The following is a 23,032-nucleotide window of genomic DNA, read 5'->3' on the forward strand; positions in this document are numbered from 1 at the left end:
TGAGGATGCTGGTATTATATCTCTAACTGAATTAAGGTCAAAATTGAATTCATATGGAATTCTACTACTTTTATAAAACTCTAGCTATAAATCAGTGAGTGTATAAATCAGGGACTGTAACGAGTACTGATGACCCATTGCTGTTTCATCAAGTACTGATCACACATTGCTATATCATCAGAAACCTGTTAAAACAAATTGCAAAATAAGTTTGGCAAGTTACAAAGTGATGTTTTTTAAAGGCAGTGATCTTCCTAGATTCAAAGAGAGAAATTCCTTTAGACCCAATGTCATTACAGCTGAACCAAATTCTCGTGCATGATATTGTTATTTACCAAAGACATCTTTTTAGATTCTAATTGAATCTGAGTCTACTTTTCATTTTAACCAAAGAACACCTAGACCAAGATGCCATAGTCAGCAGTCAGCTACTTGGGACTGCCTCTGAAACAAAAGTTCAGGCAGCTGCCAGACAGGTCTCAAGGTTACTGTAGGCTCGGGACCAATGTGCCAAGGCCAAGAACTGCACTGGAGATTGTTCACTATTATGTTAGGTTTAATGGGATAGCATCCTTCAGGGTGGATGGACACCTGTCGCTCCCCCTCTTCGTGGAGGAGCAACACAGGACCCTGCGCTGTTCTTTCGTCTGCTCGGCCCTCCCCGGGTTTGCTGCTGGTTCTTCCCGGGTTGGCTACTATCCCTTCCACCTCCGTGGAAGGGCAGTTCCCCCTGGCCGCATTCCCCACTTCCGCAGGGGAGCGGCACACCGCCGGCCGGCTCTCTGGGGGGCTGCACGGGTTCCCTTAGATGTTCCCCATAGATGTTCCCGGTGCATGCCGTCTCTCTCCTCCTTTATAGTCCTTCTCTGCCAATCCCAACTCGGCTGCCCACACGCCGAGTACGCTGCTCTCCAATCAGGAGCAGCTCCTGCAGCTTGTCAAGTTGGTGAGAGGCAGCTGGGTAGAAGCTGTTTACTTCTCTCCCAGCGCCATATTGTGGGAGAGCAGATGCATAGAATAAGTCCTAATTCGAGTAACAGTCTAGTCCGGATTGCTCCCCACAGATCCCCCTTTCTTTTTATTTTTTAGCGTTGATACGCGCCTGTCTTCGGTGTCCCGTGGCACACACTCTGCTCTACTTGCTAGAGTTGTCACAGGCTCTTACAAGTCCTATCAGGCAAACCGAATCCGGGTCCTCTCTTCGCCATGTTGTGAGGAGGTTTTTAGGCGCTGATGCGTGCCTGTGTTCGGTGCCCTGCAGCGCATGCTCTGCTCTGCCTGCAGGGGACTTACAAGACCTATCAGGCAAACCGAATCCAAGCCTTCTCATTGCCTTATTGTGGGGGAGACTTATTAGTGTTGGTTCGTGCCTATCTTCGGTGACCTGCAGCTCATACTCTGGTCGAGCTTTGCTGGCGCTTACCGCCTTAAATCAGGCAGACCGAATCCAAGCCTCCTAATTGGCATGTTGAGGGGAGGCCTTATTTTTCTCTATTTCTCTATCTCCGGGCATTTCTATTTCTCCCATTTTACTTCTGTCTGCCAACATTCCTATTTCTCTTTTACTTCTAAACTTCTGTTTCTCTTATCCCCGCAGCTTCCCGCTCTCATTCCATTTCTAAACTTCTGTTTTCTCTTATCCCCGCGGCTTCCCGGCGCCTCGCCCTGCCGGTAGCTTCACGGCTCCGCGCAGCTTCCCGGCGCCTCGCCCCGCCAGCGGGCTCCGCCCCGAGGCTGCTTCTCTGCGCCTCGCCGGCTCTGAGCCGCTTCAGCCCGCGCCTCATCTGCGCGGCTTCCCGGCTTTGCGCGGTCCGCGGTCTCCACGCTTAACCCTTTCGCGTCTGAACCACGGCCTACGCCAGCCCCGTTCCCTATCTACTCACGCCCCGTGCTCTCTGCACGCGGCGGCTTCCGCGAGTAACACAGCGTAGCTCACGTGTCCGCCACTAGGATTCAATCTAAGTTCCCCGGGCTAGCCTGGCGAATTCAACCCAGCGTACGTCTCCGCCCCACGGTTTGGCTTCCCGTCCTTTGCTCCCCGGGCTAATCAGACGGATCCCAACCTGGCTTGCGTCTCAGCTTCTGGTTTTAACTTTTCGCCCCCTATTCCCGGGCTAACTTGAGAACCCCAAAGTGGCTTTCGTCTCCGCCTCGGCCTGCCCCCCACGGCTTCAATTTCCCTAACATTTTTCTCTACCCGGTATGTTTCCCCAAGCTTTCCTCCAACAATATTCCTCCCTCATTTCTCCTGGCCTCTCCCCACAGTCCGCGTCCGAGTCTGTTTGTTCTAACTTTCACTTTCGCTTTCGACCTTAGAGATTTCTCCCAGCATCCCCCCGTAGTCCGTATCTGAGTCTATGCCTAGGCTTTCAACAGCTTCCTCCAGCTCCTTTTTCGTCCGGCTTTTCCCTAGGCTGTTTGCTAGTCTCTCTCTCCAATATTTTCCCAATTCTTCCCGTTTCTTCCCGTTTCTTCCCTCCTAAGTTTGCTATCCGTCCTAGGTTTCCTATCCGAGCTAGGTTTCCTATCCGAGTCACGGCACCATTATGTCGCTCCCCCTCTTCGTGGAGGAGCAACACAGGACCCTGCGCTGTTCTTTCGTCTGCTCGGCCCTCCCCGGGTTTGCTGCTGGTTCTTCCCGGGTTGGCTACTATCCCTTCCACCTCCGTGGAAGGGCAGTTCCCCCTGGCCGCATTCCCCACTTCCGCAGGGGAGCGGCACACCGCCGGCCGGCTCTCTGGGGGGCTGCACGGGTTCCCTTAGATGTTCCCCATAGATGTTCCCGGTGCATGCCGTCTCTCTCCTCCTTTATAGTCCTTCTCTGCCAATCCCAACTCGGCTGCCCACACGCCGAGTACGCTGCTCTCCAATCAGGAGCAGCTCCTGCAGCTTGTCAAGTTGGTGAGAGGCAGCTGGGTAGAAGCTGTTTACTTCTCTCCCAGCGCCATATTGTGGGAGAGCAGATGCATAGAATAAGTCCTAATTCGAGTAACAGTCTAGTCCGGATTGCTCCCCACAGACACCCCTCTGTTGGAGAGAGATTTTTAAAGAGGAAAATCTGATAGTTGACAGAGTAAGGGGCAGTTAGGGAAAAGGAGATATGTCTGGAAATATTAATTAACCTGGTGAACCTGCTGATTTGAAGCTCCAGTAGTCTTCATCATTATTTCACTAGGTTGGGAGAGAAATATCTGGGAAATAAATGGGACTAGGAAATCGAGTTTGTAGAGATTGAGGAGACTTGATAAGGTCAGTTACAAGGTGGGGACAAAACCCATGAGAAGACCTGATAATCCTGTCTGGCTTGTTCATGATAAAACAGAAGGGTGGGACAGCAGCTTGAGAGCTCCAGGGATGGAATTTCTACACCCTTGCTATTCTCATTGTAAAATTGGAACAGGACGGGGAGGGGCACAGACCAGTTGGAGGCTGAGGGCCAGAGAGTGAAGGCATGGAGACAGGGCCTGTTCCCAAACTCGCTTTTCCTTCTCTGGGAGGAGGATCATAGATAAGACAGGGAGAGTAGGCTTTGGACAAGGGCTGTTTTTTTTTTTTTTTTTTTTTTTTTTGACAGGCAGAGTGGACAGTGAGAGAGAGAGAGACAGAGAGAAAGGTCTTCCTTTGCCGCTGGTTCACCCTCCAATGGCCGCCACGGCTGGCGCGCTGCGGCCGGCACATAGCGCTGATCCGAAGCCAGGAGCCAGGTGCTTCTCCTGGTCTCCCATGTGGGTGCAGGGCCCAAGCACTTGGGCCATCCTCCACTGCACTCCCGGGCCACAGCAGAGAGCTGGCCTGGAAGAGGGGCAACCGGGAAAGAATCTGGCGCCCTGACCGGGACTAGAACCTGGTGTGCTGGTGCCGCTAGGTGGAGGATTAGCCTATTGAGCTGCGGTGCCGGCCAAGGGCTGGTTCTGACATAAGGTTGGAATTCCTGGGCAGGACAGGGGGGTACAGTGCCACAGTGAGAGCTGGAGCAGTGAATGTAGAAGGGGTTTTGACTTTTTAGCGAGAGCTTTGGAAGTTAAGAAAACTTGAGCCAGAGAAGATTTAGAGCTGAGATAGGAGAAAGTTTAGACATAGAAAACTTTCTTCCACTTTCCTGAATGCTCACAGAAGTGATAAAGATCTTGAATAGTGTCAGGGTCAAACGTGGACTGGTTGTCGAGGTAGGAGACAAGGAGAGGAGGGTTGGATGGAATGCTTTGGAGAAGCTCCTGTGGTGACCTGTAGAGTTGGATTGGTGGATATTGGGCATACCTGAGATCACAGCCATCTGACAGGAGGATGTGGAAACAAAGGGTGGGATCATCACCCATGCACCCACTGGAGCCCAGGGCTTAGCCCATAGAAGAGAAACAGGGGGTTAAGTCATCACCCAAACCCACTGTTGCCTGGACACAGGGTCTGTAAGAGGCACAAGGCCATAGGAGTTGTGGTGCCTGGTACCAGGACTTCAAGGTGAAGTCGAGTAGAACCACAACCTGTAGAAAGTTTGTCTGTTCTACTTAATATGACTGGTTTAATTTTGTAATTAATACACAGTTATTCTTAAGTGTTGAAAATTAACTGAAATGTGATCCCTGTTAAACATAAGAGTGGGAATAAGAGAGGGAAGAGATGTATAATTTGGGACATGCTCAAGCTGACTTGCCCCAAATGGTAGAGTTAGAAACATACCAGAGGATTCCAATTCAATCCCATCAAGGTGGCATGTACCAATGCCATCTCACTATTCCAAGTGATCAATTTCAGTTCACAATTGATCATAATGAAAGGACTAAGAGTCAAAGGGAGCACATAAACAAGTCTAGTACCTGCTAACACTAACCGATAGAATAAATAAAGGGGAGAGTGATCCAACATGGGAAGTGAGATACTCAGCAGACTCATAGAATGGCGGATGTCCTAAATAGCACTCTGGCCTCAGAATCAGCCCTAAAGGCATTTGGATCTGGCTGAAAAGCCCATGAGAGTATTTCAGGCATGGAAAGCCAAGACACTCTGGCAAAAGATCTCTGTGAGGTCCCAGTGGAAAGAACAGGTCTTCAAAGAAGGAGGTACCTTTCTCTGAAGGGTGGAGAGAACCTCCACTTTGACTATGACCTTATCTAAACAAGATAAGAGTCAGAGAACTCAGAGGGCTTCCATAGCCTTGGAAACTCATGCCTGGAGCATAGGGAGATTACTGATGCCATAGACAGGAGTGCCAATTGGTAAAGTCAATAACAGGAGTCACTGTGCACTTACTCCTCATGTAGGATCTTTGTCCTTAATGTGCTGTGCATTGATATTTAATGCTATAACGAGTACTCAAACAATATATTTCACTTTGTGTTTCTATGGGGGTGCAAACTGTTGAAATCTTTACTTAATGCATACTAAACTGATCTTCTGTGAAAAAAAAAAAAGAAATTATCAATTCCCAACTTGACTCTCACTGGGATTAAACATGACAATAGGTCTGATCTGATTTCATCATCATTTAAAAAAAATCATCTATTATTTTTCACTTTATGTTTCTGTGTGGGAGAAAACTGTTGAAATCCTTACTTAATGTATACTAAGCTGATCTTCTGTATATTAAGATAATCGAAAATGAATCTTGATGTGAATGGAAGGGGAGAGGGAGTGGGAAAGGGGAGGGTAGTGGGTGGGAGGGACGGTATGGGGGGGAAGCCATTGTAATCCATAAGTCGTACTTTGGAAATTTATATTCATTAAATAAAAGTTAAAAAAAAAAAAAAAAGAAAGTCACATTGAGTGCCTGCGCCACGGCTCACTAGGCTAATCCTCCGCCTGCGGCGCCGACACCCTGGGTTCTAGTCTCAGTTGGGGCGCCGGATTCTGTCCTGGTTGGTCCTCTTCCAGTCCAGCTCTCTGCTGTGGCCCGGGAGGGCAGTGGAGGATGGCCCAAGTGCTTGGGCCCCTGCACCCACATGGGAGACCAGGAGGAAGCACCTGGCTTCAGATTGGCGCAGTGTGCCGGCCGTGGCGGCCATTGGAGGGTGAACCAGCGGCAAAAGAAGACCTTCCTCTCTGTCTCTCTCTCACTGTCTAACTTTGCCTGTCAAAAAATAAAAAAAAAAAAGAAAGTCACATTGAGAGGATCCCTCTCCTGCCCCATCTTACCTCAGAAATTTGAAAGGTTGGTGTGTGGATGGGGAGCACAGAGCATTTGATGGCGGAGGTCTTGAGGTGTGCTTTGTGGTTGGCAGAAATCCAGGTCCACAAAGCAGCTTAGATCCTCGAGGGGAGGGTAAGGTCTATGAGAGAGCCTGGATCTGAGTCATGGCACCACTGTAAGACCACTACAAGACCGCTGCAAAACACAACCAACACTGGAGTTAGAGGAAAGATTTATTCTCAGGTGGGGGAAGCCTGACAGGCTGGGGGGAGAGCGAGAGAGAGTAAGAGAGAGTTCAAGAGAATGAAGACCTTTTTGGTTGTTGCAAGCAAGGGTTTTTTTTTACTGGTGTGAAGTTGGGAGGAACTATGTTTGCCACTCAACATCCTATACTACATAGTGAACTCCCAGTAAGAAGGAATTTCCCAATTCAAATACCAGTAGTGTGGATATTAAAAATTCCCTGTCTAGAGAAAGCATTTTGTAATCTCATTGTGGATTGTCAGACTCTTACATGACTGCTGAATCTGGTAAAATACAAGGTTCACAGTATAGCATGTGACATGTGTTATGATTTGCCACCTACTTAACCATTTTGTCTACATCTCGCGATTTGCCTTAAAAATGGGCTTAAAATCCAGGCATGTGAGATAATTCTTTTACTCTCAAAAGATTCCTTATTTTCTACTTTTCACTTGTTCAGTCTCACTCAGTCTTCTGAGATGTCCTCAAACTACCCTAGATGGAGTCATTCAAAGACTAGTGAACCCCTATTGTGTGTGTGGGCACTAAGGAGGCAGAAGTGGATGAAGTAACCATGATCCTTCCCTTCTGGGACCTTGTAATCGTCATCTATTATAGTTGGGTATTCCTCCTTTAGAACACCTAGAGCTAACACTTTATCATTGTTAGTCTTACATTTTGGAGTTTAGACTTTTCTGATTACTACTTTGTTGTAATAATTTACTTATTCCCCTACTCTCCATGTAGACTAGAAGTTTTTAGAAAGGCTTACATAGAGTTATGTATGATATTTTTGCAAGATATTTTGTAAGTGATGTTATATATTGATTTCATCAAATTGGTGGTAAACAATATCTACTAGTTCCGCTTGTGATGCTTAGACTGGATTCATACAGTTGGAGATGACAGCCTGATCTCTTCCCATCAAATTTGCACCTAATGTTGTTACCTCTCAGTGATGACTGTTACCAAATCAATTATTTTGTTAGATGTTGAAAAATGGCAGCATTGTGATTTTTCTGCCTGCATTTATATTTCTTTCATGGTTACTGTGAAATATAGTTCAAATACGAATAGCATAATTTTTTGCACAAATGACAAATTTTAAGTTTTTCTCTTTAATTTTCAGAGAAAATGTTGATACCTTAATACTTCCCAGTAGTATACGTTTTGTTTTGTTTTGTTTTGTTTTGTTTTGTTTTGTTTTTATCTGGAGCACCAGGTGTCAGGTACCAAGACAGATACTGTTTTTGTCAGGTTTCCTTTTGCTCATATTAGCTATGAATTGTTTAGAATGGGATACTATTGGAATTTTCAACTTTCTAAACAGCTTAGAAATGTCTCAGAAGCTAAACATTTCCAGGAAGCGTGACTTGGGCCATGGATCACCATGGAATCTCTCTAACATGAATTCCTCATTATGTAAGCAAATATGATGGGGCCTTGGACAAAGATTTTTCTAGAAAAGTTAATATGAATGCATTTAGATAACAACAGGACCATGAGTGTAGCTATTTCAATTTGATATAGTTGATTACATCTTAAATTACCTTTTTATATCAGAAATGGGATTTCAGGGAACAATCTACCTTTTCTCCTAGTGGCCTGCCAGTTTTAAAAATTATTATAAATACGTGACAATACTTCCAAGAGTTTGTGGAAAATGGAATTAAAATACTATTTTGGTGCAAAAATTTGAAATTCTTGCATATGAGGGGTCTTGAAAAAGTTCCTGGAATGCATATTATGAAACAGTTATGCATGGAGCATGGATTTCAACAATATTTTACACTAATAAAACATCTTTTAATTCTATCTTTCCATGAAATTTTGGAAGAACCTTTGTAACAATTACATGAATTGGAGTTAGTGATGAAATCTGCCAGTGGAGCTGGTCCTTGTCTAATCACTTATCCAAGATAAATTTTCTTTTGTATATACTCATTTCCTCTTGATTATGACTGACTATATATTTGGATGATCTTGTCTGAAATATTTTTATGACTTATAAAATCATTTTAATAAAAGATGGCTTCCATTCTACATCTGCTGAGTCTTAGGACAGTATTCTAATTTCTTGAATATGTCTTACATCATTTAATTCTTTATAAGCCTCTTAATGGTTTTCCAGAAGACATTTGAGTCACATAAAGGTTGAATAATTTGCCCAGTGTACCATAGATCACTAGAAGTAAAGTTGAGAGTAAGTGAATCTAGCTAACTCCAAAGCTTATGCTATTAACTACATGCTATTGTCATATCTAACAACAACAAAAACCCACAAATTCTCTTACCACTGGAAGCTTTTCTAATAATGAAAAATATGGGCCGGCGCCACGGCTCACTAGGCTAATCCTCCGCTTTGCGGCGCTGGCACACTGGGTTCTAGTCCCGGTCGGGGCACCGGATTCTGTGCTGGTTGCCCTTCTTCCAGGCCAGCTCTCTGCTGTGGCCCAGGAGTGCAGTGGAGGATGGCCCAAGTACTTGGGCCCTGCACCCCATGGGAGACCAGGATAAGCACCTGGCTCTTGCCATTGGATCAGCGTGGTGCGCCGGCCGCAGTGCGCCATCCGCGGCAGCCATTGGAGGGTGAACAAATGGCAAAAAGGAAGACCTTCCTCTCTGTCTCCTCTCTCCCTGTCCACTCTGTCAAAAAAAAAAAAAAAAGAAAAATATGTATTTATATAACTGGACATACATTTGGACATATATTTGCAAGCATACAATCACATATGTAGCTCTCAATAATCTGGTAACTCATTGCTTAGTATCAGAATGACATGGCATGTAAGACATGGAGTGTATAACCAAGAATACTTAAAAATATATTGTATTCCTTAAGGGCTGATTCTGAGGCCAGAGTGCTATTTAGGACATCTGCCATTCTATGGGTCTGCTGTGCATCTCACTTCCCATGTTGGATCATTCTCTCCCCTTTTTATTCTATCAGCTAGTATTTGCAGACACTAGTCTTATTTATGTGCTCTCTTTGGCTCTTAGTCCTATCATTATGATCAATTGTGAACAGAAATTGATCACTGGGACTAGTGAGATGGCATTGGTACATGCCACCTTGATGGGATTGAATTGGAATCCCCTGGTATGTTTCTAACTCTACCGTTTGAAGTAAGTCAGCTAAAGCATGTCCTGAATTGCACATCTCTTCCCTCTCTTATTCCCACTCTTGTATATAACAGTGATCACTTTTCAGTTAAGTTTCAACACTTAAGAATAACTGTGTATTGATTACAGTATTCAACCAAAAGTATTAAGTAGAACAAACAAAAAAAAATACGAAGAGGGATAACGTATTAAGTTGTTCATCAACAGGGCAAGGGCTGATCAAGTCACCGTTTCTCATAGTGTTCATTTCACTTTAACAGGTTTCCTTTTTGGTGCTCAGTTAGTTGTCACCAATCAGGGAGAACATATGATATTTGTCAATGAGAGTATTACAGGCATGGAAAGCCAAAACACTCTGGAAAAAAAAAAAAAAAAACCTAAATGAAAGATCTCCGTGAGTGAGATCCCAGTGGAAAGAACAGGTCATCAAAGAAGGAGGTACCTTTCTCTGAAGGGAGGAGAGAACTTCCACTTTGACTACGACCTTGTCTAAATATGATCAGAGTTGATGAACTCAAAAGGCTTCCATAGCCTTGGCAACTCATGACAAGAGCCTAGGGTGATTACTGATGCCATAAACAAGAGTGTCAATTTGTTAAGTCAACAACAGGAGTCACTGTGCACTTATTCCTCATGTAGGATCTCTGTCCTTAATGTGCTGTACATTGTGATTGAATGCTAAAATGAGTACTCAAACAGTATTTTTCACTTTGTGTTTCTATGTGGGTACAAACTGTTGAAATCTTTACTTAATATATGCTAAACTGATCTTCTGTATATAAAGAGAATTGAAAACGAATCTTGATGTGAATGGAAGGGGGGAGGGAGAGGGAAAGGGGAGGGTTGCGGGTGGGAGGGAAGTTATGGGGGGGGAAGCCATTGTAATCCATAAGCTGTACTTTGGAAATTTATATTCATTAAATAAAAGTTAAATAATAAATAAATAAATAAATAAATCACTGAAAAAAATATATTGTATTCCTTACTTGCTCTGACCTTTATAAGACATTAGAAGAAGTTAACTAGGTAGTTCACAATTAACATTTATCAATTTTTCCTGTTCTCTCTGATGTGCTACTACCTTTTTTTTTTTTTGTACAGGCAGAGTTAGACAGTGAGAGAGACAGAGAGAAAGGTCTTCCTTCCGTTGGTTCATCCCCCAAATGGCTGCTACGGCCAGAGCTGCGTTGATCCAAAGCCAGGAGCCAGGTGCTTCCTCCTGGTCTGCCATGCGGGTGCAGGCCCCAAGCACTTGGGCCATCCTCTACTGCCTTCCCGGGCCACAGCAGAGAGCTGGACTGGAAGAGGTGGAACCAGGATAGAACCGGCACCCTGACCAGGACTAGAACCCAGTGTGCCGGCGCCGCATACGGAGGATTAGCCTAGAGAGCCATGGTGCCGGCCGCTGCTACTCTTTTTAAAATACCAAATTCCTTTTTGATGGTTTGCCTTTTTTAAAAATAGCATAACTTCTCCATTTTTTTCAGTTCTTATAACTTAGAAAATAATTATTCCTGCTTAGAAAACAGGTAAAGGAAAACCAAATTTGCAATTCTGTTAGTGGCTTTCAAACTTCCTTGGCCACTATCTACAGAAAGAAATACATTGCACTTCTCTATTTTGAGAAATACATATACAGTAAGTGAAAACTGTCAGAAAATAATGCATGGACCCTGACATTTCTATTAATTTCTCTCCTCTCCTCTCTCTCTTCTATCACCTTCCTTTTAAAGACTCAGTGAATCTGAAAACTAACTAACTAAGTACAGTTACCTCTTTCATGCCTGTATTCCCATGTGTATAGCAGCTCAATTCACAATAGCAAAAATGGGGAATCAACCTTGATGTCCATTAACTTGTGATTCGATAAAGACCATGTACACACACACACGCACACACATACACTGTAATATTACTCAGCCATGAAAAGAAGGAAATCCTGACTTTCTGTAAAATAGATGGATGGAACTGGGGATTATACTAAGTAAAATAAGCCAGACCCAGAAAGAAAAGGCACTTTTTCTCTTATTTGTGGAAGTTAATATATAGAAAGTATAAAAATTGCCTGGGAATTATATCACTTAGAATATATTTATAAATATTGCTTCATTAAATCATAGCATGTACTTTGTGGGGAGCAACTCGGACTAGACTAAGTTACTGGAATTAAGACTTATTCTATGCATCTGCTCTCCCACAATATGGCGCTGGGAGAGGAGGAAACAGCTTCTACTCAGCTGCCTCCAGTTCAACCAATAAACAGCAGGACCTGCTCCTGATGGGAGGAGAGCAGCGTACTCGGCGTGTGGGTAGCAGAGTTGGGATTGGTGGAAGAGGACTAAAAAGGAGGAGAGAGACAACATGCACCAGGAACATCTGAGGGAACACCTGAGTAGCCCCCGAGAGAGCCGGCCGGCGGTGTGCCGCTCCCCCGCGGAAGTGGGGAAAGTGGCCAGGGGGAACCGCCCTTCCACGGAGGTGGAAGGGACGGCAGCCAACCCGGGAAGAACCAGCAGCAAACCCGGGAAGGGCCGAGCAGACAAAAGAACAGTGCAGGGTCCTGTGTCGTTCCTCCACGAAGAGGGGGAGCGACATAATGGTGCCGTGACTCGGATATGAAGCCTAGGCAGGGTTTAGTGTCATTCCTCCATGAAGAGGGGGAGCGACATACTTGACAAAATATATATCTTTGCCCTTGTCAGGATTAACATGAATCCTTCACTTGTGATACTAATATCTGTTTTCAAGAAAAATGTACATATGTGCATATATGTAGTATCCACATATAAAGTAAATGTGGCCAAATGGCAGAAAATGTTAAATTTTACAGGTAAAAAGTTATAAACTTATAAAAAAGAAAAATGAGAAACAATTACATATTTATTTTTGAGTTGGAGAAAAGGAAGTCTGAACTTTGCTAAATTAACAATTTATTTTCATTGTATTTATAAACGAACGGCATACTAATAACTTCACTAGGAATTACCTTAGTATAAGTTTATATTTTGTCACTAGAGTATTAAATACATTGATACTCAATTATGAAAGAAGGCTAATAATTAGGTTAAAAGAGAATGTTGTAAGAACCCTTTGAAACTAATAGGATTAGGATGGATTATGGATTCAGTGTTTTTGTTTCATTTAATTTGTGTTTGTTTTGGAGAGGTGTATGACATCATAGGAGTTTCACACTGAAAGGGAAACACAGCACAATTAATGGTTTTAATAGGAAGTGGTATAACCAAAAATAATTTCAGGTACAAGAAATAAATGTTTTAAGACAATGACAATGTTGTTGAAGGTAAAGAGAATTTGGAATACTAACAAGTTGTGAATGGGAATGGTTTGACCACTTAGGAAGCAATTTGACAGCTCCTCAAAATGTTAAACTTAGAATCGCCATGTGATGCAGCTGTCACATTACTGGCTATATGCCTAAGAACAATAAAAACATGCATCCACACACTTAACACACAATGAATGTTTGACATTATACATAATAGCTTAAGAGTGGAAACAACCCAGATGTCTACCAATCGATGATAAATGGATAAACCAAAAGTAGTATATTCATTCTTTGGAGTGTTCAGTGATAAAAAAGTGCTAATACATATTACAACATGAATGAATCTTGAATATTTATGGAAACAAGTAAGTCATCAAGGACCATTTATGATTTCATTAATATTAAAATGTCTAGGGTAGGCAAATTTATACAAGCAAAAATGTAGGCTAATGGTCACCTAGAGCTGCAGGTGGGATGGGGACTGAGAAGTTGTTCTTAATGGATATGAGGTTTCTTTGGGGATGGATGAAACTATTTTTTTAAAATTTTTTATTTAAAAATATTTAATATTTAAATATATTTAAATAATTTATTTTTTATTTTATATAGACAGTGAGAGACAGAGAAAAAGGTCTTCCTTCTGTTGGTTCACCCCTCAAAATGGCCGCCACGGCCGGCGCTGCACTGATCCGAAGCCAGGAGCCGGGTGCTTCTTCCTGGTCTCCCATGCGGGTGCAGGGACCCAAGCACTTGGGCCATCCTCCGCTGGAGCAACCAGGACTAGTACCTGGCGCCCCACCAGGGCTAGAACCCAGGGTGCCGCCGCAGGCAGATTAGCCAAGTGAGCCACAGCACTGGCCTGGATGAAACTATTTTAAAATTAGATTGTGGCAGTGGATATATTGATTAGCTTGATTGACCATTGCACAACATATATATATGTATCAAAACAACACATTGTACCCCCAAAATATATGCACTTATTATTTGTAAATTAAAAATAAAACTTTCAGGGGCTGCCACTGTGGCACAGTAGGTTGTTGGAGCATCTAGTCTGAGACCTGGTTTGGATCCTGGCTGCTCTGCTTTCTATCCAGCTTCCTGCTAATGAGCTAGGGAAGGCATTGAAGATGGCACAGGTACTGGGACTCCTGCCACACCCACATGGGAGATCCAGATGAAGCTCCTGGCTTTGGCTCAGTCCCGGTGATTGTGGCCACTTGGAGAGTAAACTAGTGCTTGGAAGATCTACCTCTCTCCCTCTCTCCAACTCTGATTTTCAAATAAATTAATAAGCCTTAAAATATAACTCTCAGAAAATATCCTTCCCAATCTTCAGAGTTAAAATATTCTATTTTAGTATATATTTTATTATGATTTTAATAATACTTGATATATATTTAAATATAATATGAAGTATGGACCTAAATCTTTCATTCTGCTTTTTTGTATTGCTGGTAGGTTCTTGCACCTAAAATTTACTGAATTAATTTATCACCCTTTTAAGAATAATAAAAAAATGAAGCTAGATTATGGAGATGATTGTAAAATTCTGTGAATATAACAAAACCCATTGAGTTGTCCATTTTTAATGACCGAGTATTATAGTAGATGAATTGTATCTCAATAGATCCATTAAAAAAGAAGTACATATTTTAGAATTTGGAGTGTTAACTAACTGCTGTCTTTTGATGACCGAAGCAACAATCTGCATTTGGGCTATAGTTTACAAGATTAATATTAGGGTTGCTGCCCCAGATAGCCTTACCATCTCAAGACCAAAGATATCATAGAAATTTGGCTCATGTTGGTATAAAATATGGGTCTATCAGAATATATTAAATTACCCAAAGAGATATTTTCAGAAAATCATCCCAACTAAGCCTGATAAAATGACAAGAATAGCTCAAGAACAGAAGGGAAGAAACTATAAACAGAGTGGTTGCTAAAAAGTAGGCCATAGGTTTCATATGGCTAATTTTGATTCAAGATTTATATAACCTGTAGTTCTAAATTAACATTTGATTTGGTCTCCTAATTTAGTTGGGGGCCTGATTGCTTCTGTTTCAACAGTAGTTTAATTGCAGCTCGAGGTGATTCAGAAATAGAATGGTTTTCATTTAATCTTATTTTTTGAAAATAAGATAATCTTTGGTTTGGGGGTAACATTAAAGTGACTTATTTGAAAGGCAGGGTATGGTTGGGGAGGGATAGAGGAAGGAAGGGGACAAAGTGATCAGGAGAGGGAGAGAAGGAGAGAGAAATAAACAGGGATCAAAATCTTAGATCTCTTGGTTTACTTCCCAAATCTCTGCAACAGCCAGGACTGGTCCAGGCCGAAGCCAGGAGCTGGGAACTCCATCCTGTTCTCCCACCTGGATGGCAGAAGCCCAAGCACTTGGGCCATCTGCTGCTGCCTTCCCAGGTGCATTATCAGAGAGCTGGATTGGAAGTAGAGAAGCCACGGTTTAACCCCCAAAGCCAGCCGCCTTGATTAACTTTAAATTAGTAGAAAAGTTCTGAAAGACAGAATTTTTTTAGATTCCTTATTCATTTCTCCTAAGGGTCTTAGTCATGTCCTATACATTAAAACTAGGAAACAGTTTTAGTACATCCGTATTAACTATACTCCAGACTTAAGTCTTCATGAGTGTTTCCACCAAGGTCTCTTCTCTGGTTGATGATCCTAATGAGGTCATCACATTGCGTGTAGTCTTTAAGTCCTCATTTCTTCTGGACAGTAAATTTTTTTTTCTTTTTACTCTTTCCTTGTTTTTTTTTTTTTCTTCATTTTTTTTAGTATATCCTACAGTTTAAATTTGTGTGATTTTTTTAGAAAAATCATAATTAGACTTGAGTTTTGGAAATTTTGGGATGAAAACCACAGGCAGTGTCCCCTTTTGCTAATGAGGATTTATATGGTCTCAGTCTAACTAATCCTGATGACCTTAAACTTGATCGCTTGGCAAAGGTAGTCCTTGCCAGCTTTCTTCACTGAAAAATTATTATTTTTCTTCTTCTTCATTTTATTATTTGGAAAGATACAACATAATTCTACAGGATAAAAACTGCTACATTTTGACTTTTCTATTCTTGACTTAAGCCCAAATAAATTTTCAGAATATGGTCGCTAGAGAAGTTTCTTTACCTTTAATTATAACATCTTTTCCTCCCTGTGACAAATTATTCTTAACCAAGTAAATTTTGAATGTTAGAACAGACTAATCATTGCAGTGTAAATTAGATAGTTTTTTATTAGTGGCTATGAAGAGGTTAGTATGAGAATTGTCATTCCAAAGGGAATCATGTTTTTTTAGAAAAATCCAATAACCTCTTTTATGAGTGCTTTTGAATACATGATAAAGGAAAAATACTATGCCATAAATGGTGTTCTGTGCTGTATCTGGCAAGATATGTAGCAATACTTTTCATGTGTTTGTATTTCCATTTATGGAGTTCTATTTATTCTTAGAAATGAGTATTTCATTTTTATTCACTCCACATACTTTTTACGTTATACATCAAAATTTTATATTTTCCCCTGAGAATTTTGCTTTCATTTCCCCTAAGACTTCTCCTATCCAAGGCTAATTCCTCTTGGTCTAATTCCTTCCTTTGTTCTCTAAAAACTGATTTATTTAATTAGTTCTTTTCCTATTTGCTTTCTATCCTCTCCCTTATCATGGGCTCTTCAGCAGAGGAGGGAATGAGCCATGTTGCTCAGCTTTTGAACAAACGTGTGTAAAAGCTTCCTGAAAATGTGTGCCCACAGACGTGTATTCTTGGACCTTCATGAAAACACAAATGTCATGACATTCAAACGCCCCTGTTCTCTCTTTTGTAACTCTTTTGTCTTTGTGTGTCTCAAAGTTACTAATTCTCCTAAATCTCTCAAAGAAAAAGGTTGCACTTATTTCTCTGGCCCTGTTAGCAATCTCTCTTTAACCCAGTTTCATTCTGACTTGTGTTGCCATCTCTCTTCTGAAACTGTCCAGTCACTAGTGATCTCGAATTTCAAATCATGTGGACTCTGTCCTACTGGAGTTTGACAGTAGCTGTCAAACTAATAAATGGCAGTGAAGTAAATGTTGGAGGAACTTCAAACAGTCAGTGAACATGAACAGAGAAATATCCTGCATAGTGTTATCCTTAATTAATTTACTTTCATTGTACCTGGTGATGTTTCTGATTATATACCTGTGGAACTGATTCATGTTTCTCAATGGAGCGGGATTGTCTGGTATGGTTAGACAAGGTAATAATGTTTGCAGTGTGTAAACAATTACTGTATTTTAATTCAGTACAATACACTGGTAATTCTTGTAACTGCTATAGGAGTTTGTTTGGTTGAAACATGACCCTGTTTTCTCAAATCATTTTGCCCCCTTTGAGTCTTCATTGTGAGTTCCCCAAAAGAAGCTTAGTACTTGATGTGGACAAGAGATGACTTCTGAGAAAGATCAGTTGTTTGCCCAGTTAAGACATACAGCCTTACATAAAAGGGACTAGTCCTATTCTTTGGAAATCTAGTGGAGGCAAAGAAAGATATAGAGACAGAAAAAGTAAGCAGCCATAATGGCTTAGAGTGGTTAAACGGTGTTTCATTTGTCAACCTCGTACTTGAGAAATCTTACCCTATACCTAAAACAAGACCCACAGAGGATTTTTAAGCCAAGTTGATTTTCCTGTTAGAGTTCATTCCCTGTTTGTGGGTTTCCACTGGGCTTGCCTGGTGGTTATCTTTCTTTCTTATCTCCTGTTTACATATCATCCTTTGAACTTCTTTTGAGACACATCACAGAGAGCAGTGGTGTCATCTAGTCCCCAAATGAAAGAATTCTCAGGTCAGTTTTATCAGCGTTGGGCTGACCCTAGGGTAATACTAATAAATATTAGTGACAGTTGCCGCCTCCATTTATTGAGCACCTACCATGTGCTTCAGAAAGGCAGATGGGGCAGGCATCTAGCCTAATGGTTAAGATGCCCCTTGGGACACATGCATCCCATATCAGAGTGCCTGGGTTCAAGTCCTGTCTCCATTCCTGATTCCAGCTTCCTGTTAATGCATACCCTGGGAGGCATCAAGTGATGGGTCATGTAGTTGGGTTCCTGCCATTTATGTGGGAGACTGAGAAAGAGCTCTTGGCTCCTGGTTTCTGCTGGGTCCCAATCTAGCTGTTGCAGACATTTGTGGAATGAACTAGGAAACGGGAACTCCCTTTCCTTCTTTCTCTCCCTTTCAAATAAATAAATTTAACAATTTTAAAAAAGTCTAGCAGGCATTTTATAAACATTCTGCAGCCAGGGTATTGTTCACTGCTATATCCCCAGCCCTTGATGGATTTACTGGCTCATAAAAGGTAGTACATGAGTAGTTATTAAATGAAAGAATTGCTTTAATCCTCAGAACAATTCTGAGCAGATATATTAACGTTTCTGCTTTACTGAAACTGAAGCTTACAAATAACACCATTTAACTAGTACTTGGTAGAAGCAAATTTGAGTTTAAATATATAAGGATTGAAAGCCAGAAGTGTTTTTTCCCTGGGCCATCAGAGTGAATGGATAGATGGTTAACTAATAAAACACTGGGCAAATGAATTAATTGCTTTAGCCCTGTCTACTTGGGTTTGTTACCCAGCCATCCCTAGGTTACTTTACCCACAAGGTACCCTTCCTTTATTTACAGTAATAAGATTGTGCTTACTTGAATGTGACTGAACTCTTTCCTGTTCTCAAGTGCCAAAGCATCTATGCAAATCCTTCAAAGCCAATGATGCCACTGGATTCTAGGTTCTCAGAGATGCTCGCACCATGGGAGTCAGATGCTTGGGAAGCTACAGGTCTCCGAGGCTTGTCTCAGAAGTGCTTAGCAGTGTGTTTTGTCCCCGAGGACATTGAGGGGAGGGGGGAGGGTCGGTAATGAATGATCATTTTGTCAGGTGCCCACATCAATCTTTGGGCCTTGTGGATTTGGTTTTCAAAACATTGTACTTACACAATTCTGTTCTTGCTTTCTCTGGCCCAGAATCTGGTGAGTTGCTCAAACCCGGGCAGCTCAAATATCAAAACAGTCAATTTCCAAGAAGAATGGCCTATTTAAATTTGGCTCCAGGAAGATTATGAAATCAGAAGGAGTAACTGTGCATGATGATGTACATTGGAGCCAAAAATTGAATTGGGCAAGGACAAAAGGAAAAGCATTTTAGGCAAAGAAAAGAATGTGTTTATTACTGTACTTAGGTAGCTTGAAGATTTGATCCTCTGATTGCCCCTTTCTGCTTTTCTCCTGGAAATTAAAAAGGAAATTGGCCGGAAAGTAGGAAAGGGAAGAAGGCTATAAATAATCTGTGGGTTTAAATATTCATATATGAAACTGAAAATTTGGTTCATTAATATATATTTAGATGAAAGAAAATAGAGAAACCAAACCAAGAAGCTTGGCATCAACCTCACAGAATGCTTTTAAATTATCTATTCAGCAAAAGACTGACTTTTATTCTGTGTCTTCAGAATATTTTGCAAATTTCCAGCCAAGGAGTGTTATGCTGCTGTCAACATATATTAGTATTACTACCTGCTTTTTAGAGATGTGTGGTTGTTTAGCTGGAAATGCAGTATTTTAGGTGATAGGCAAATGGGTCTTTTTATAGTGATTATACTTGAACCTAAATGTATCTGAAATTTGAAAAAAGTAAAATTTGGCCAATCCTTACTTGCATCTATAATGCATGGTTTTTTCCTGTACTGGTTCTGAAACTTTGATATGGCTATGTAATATTGTTAATTTGTACAGTAGCACACTACTTTTAAACACATCAGCTGCCGGTATGTGAAGCTGTTTGAAGATGGCCATATTGCTTATTCTTTTTATAACCTCTTGTTTGAAATAGTATTTTTAGTTTTCTGAGGTAGGGTTTTTTGGAAGATCATCAAATATACCTTGTTTTCTATTACATCATTGGTGTTTTTCTCTATGTCTTTCTTCACATATAATAAACAAGTCAGAAAATCTGCAAAATTTTGCTGTCTACTCAAAACAACCTTTTATTTTTATAAGAAATACAAATCTTGTAAGTACAACTTTAGGAATATAGTGTTTATTTCCACCATACCCTCCCACCCACCCACCCTCCCACCCCCACTCCCACCCCTACCCCTCCTCCATCTCCCCTTCCCAGTCCCATTATCTATTAAGATTCATTTTCTATTAACTTTGTACACAGAAGACCAACTCTATACTAAGTAAAGATTTTTGTCAGGGTTAAAAGTCAGTTCTGAAGATGAACTTTCAAAATTATCACACCATCTTCACCATTTACTAGCTGTGTGATTTGAAGCAACTTAGAAACCATTCTGTGCATTGGGTTTTCTAATATTCAGTATAGCTAATAATCATACATACATCCTTGCCTCATTCTGAGTATTAATGAAGTAATTCTAATAAAGTACTTACTGAGAACTGTGTCTTGGACATAGTAATTATTTCTATTATAATTTCCACCCAAAATTTGGTAATCAGCATATGGGTTTCATTGACAATTAAATTTCTAATAATTGAAGTATTTGAATTATTCTTCCTGATTATTGCTCAAGGACATTTCCATTTATTACTTATTACTAAGCTTTTAGCTTAGTAATTTATAAAGAACATGCTTTGAGAGAGCGTAAAGATACTGTACTTGAGAAGTGAACATAAAAATATCATTTAGCATGATTTATTAATTTGAAATGTTAGAATGTTTCAACCTATTTCCTGTCTTGAGTATTATCATGTTAAAGTGCCTTACTATTTTAGAAAATCTTGTTTAAAGTGTACATTGAGCAATTTTCTTTTGTTTTTTATATGAATCTAAGCCATGTTGTCAGTAGATGGGCACTCATAATTGTAAAATCACTGGAGTAGAGCAATGAATCTTCCATTGTGGTAATTTATGTTCTTATATTTGTGCCTTTTATCTAGGGGAAAATTAAGAAAGTAAGTTTTGTGTTTCAAGTCTTGTATAGCCTGTTTTTTATTTTATGTAAATAAAGCATGGAGTGCAAAATTTTAAGATATGGAAATACCATGATTTTCTGATATTTTCAGGAAATGATGTATTCCAGATAAATGTGTTTCTTTTCAGATGATTTCCCCCTATAATTTGTTGGTCTAATCCTTCTGGATAAATATATGGTGAATAGAATACAAAAGTTTTCCTCATAATTTATGGTCATCATTTGGAGCTTATATTATGCTGTCCAGTGAGGCTTACAGCACTGTCCTCCCTCCAGTGCATTAAAGTGTGTATCCATGCTTGGCTCTGTACTAAATGGATCCCAACAGCTGTCTTTTTTTTTTTTTTTTAATTCTCATGTATACTGTTATTCTCACTGCTGGCAATGTACCTACGTGTAGAAAGCCAATCTTCATTTACTGATTTTGACTACAAGCCATGCTTGCCAGAGTTGTGCCTAAAATAACACTAGGCTAGTGCCTGAGTGAGGGCTTAATGTTTCATGGGACACAAGAGGTGTTAGTATTCAACATTTGGGCTACTGGACCTGTAGGTAGCTGTGATTTCTGTTACAATATTCTAATATATAGTTAAAAGGTCTATATGTTTTTTAAAAGGTCTATATGTTTAATATTTTTAGTATATACCTAAATGAGGACACAAATTCTAACATTACACAGATCTCATTGGACAGATTTGCTAAATCCTTAAAAAGGAATAATAGAGTTCTTTTTGTCTTTTGAGAGGCCTATACGTCCACTGGCTTACTCCCCTGATGCCTGCAACAAGCCAGGAACTCAATCCAGATCTCCATGTTGGTGGCAATAACACAATTAGTCGTTGCCACTGCTTCCCAGTGCGTGCATCGGTAGGAAGGTGGAGTCAGGTATTGGAGATAGACATCAAACCAAGATTCTTCCCTATGGGACATGGGCATCCTAACTGGAATCTTAACAGCTAGGCCAAATGCCTGCCTCAAGGAATAGAATATAACGATGATTAAAATAGAAACTGAATATAGCAGTTCATGGATGAGTCCCTGGAGATATTTCAAAGCATAACTTATAAGTATGTTCAGCTTTCTAGAGAGGAAATTTTTATGGGCTTGATGACTGCTTGAAAACTATTTGACTGTGTATCTATTCTCTACTGCAGATAAAAGCATTGATGGGTTGATTCATTCAATAGGTGTTTGCATACTGAGTTTGTCTGCTAGGTTAAAGATACTGTGGGGGAGGTATTAGAAAGATGAATAAAACAAACTTGTTCATTGTTACCTTGGAAATATGGAAGCAAAATAATCACACAAAATACACTTGTGTATTTACCAATTGTAAAATCGTGAAAGAAAAGTACTGGGTGCTATGATTATCAACAAGAGAAGGTTATTTAGATTGAGAATGCAGAGAGGAACTGGTGCTTAAATTGAGATCTGAAAAATGAAGAGAAGATGGAAAAAAGAAATCCCCTAACAAAATAATTACCACTGGGAAACTCTTAGAGATGAGAAATAGCTTTGCATATTGTAAGCACTAAAAGTCAAGGTAACAAAATGCAGTGAGTGTGGAAGTGCATTGTGAGACAAACATGTAGAGAGATGTATCAGGTCATGAAGAACCTTGGAGGCTATTGTAAAGGTTTAAATATTTTCTTGAGTGTAAAGACATTGAAGAATTTTAAGTTGGAGGAATGACATAATAACAGTTCAGTTTTCAAAAACAAGTTATTTTCTCTGTTCACTTATTAATGGAAGTTAGAGAAGGGGTGAGACTGGAGGTATGGAGGATAGATTAAGACTAATGAAGTATATATAGGTAGGGGTGGTGAAGGTAGAAGGGAGGAAAACCGAGGCCTACAGGCAGAGTCCTCAGCTTCATTATCTGTAGAATGGAGATAGCTGCTTTTTGGTACAGAGTTGATAGAAGTAGAATTAAGCTAGTATTAATGTTTATATTACTCAGTGGTATTTGTAGGAGTTAGTTGGGTAATGGGTAAAGCAGGTTACAGATAAATGATGTAGACTTTAAAATTTTATTTTGACTTACAGCTTTTCCATATTGACTGCCAGTGTTTTGATGTAGTGTCAGGACTACTGGTTGAATGTGAATCTGTGAAATGAATTGGAGCTCTGAAATAATTTTCTTTAGTTTGGTTTTAGTATGACTCATATCCACAGGTACATCATGTATGGTTCCTAGTTTTGGTCTCCTTAAAGTAAAGCAAGAATTTAAGGACATCAGTGAATATGTTTATGAAATG

The 23,032-nt window shown here is 40.6% G+C and overlaps 1 protein-coding gene across 1 annotated transcript in view; it reads left to right on the plus strand.

The window, feature by feature from the left end:
- The window catches only part of LOC138844494 (uncharacterized), a 301,369-nt gene that overhangs the window by 221,765 nt on the left and 56,572 nt on the right, over positions 1 to 23,032 (plus strand). The window lies entirely within an intron of this gene.

Source organism: Oryctolagus cuniculus, chromosome 11, assembly GCF_964237555.1.
Source record: "Oryctolagus cuniculus chromosome 11, mOryCun1.1, whole genome shotgun sequence".
Classification (NCBI taxonomy): domain Eukaryota; kingdom Metazoa; phylum Chordata; class Mammalia; order Lagomorpha; family Leporidae; genus Oryctolagus; species Oryctolagus cuniculus.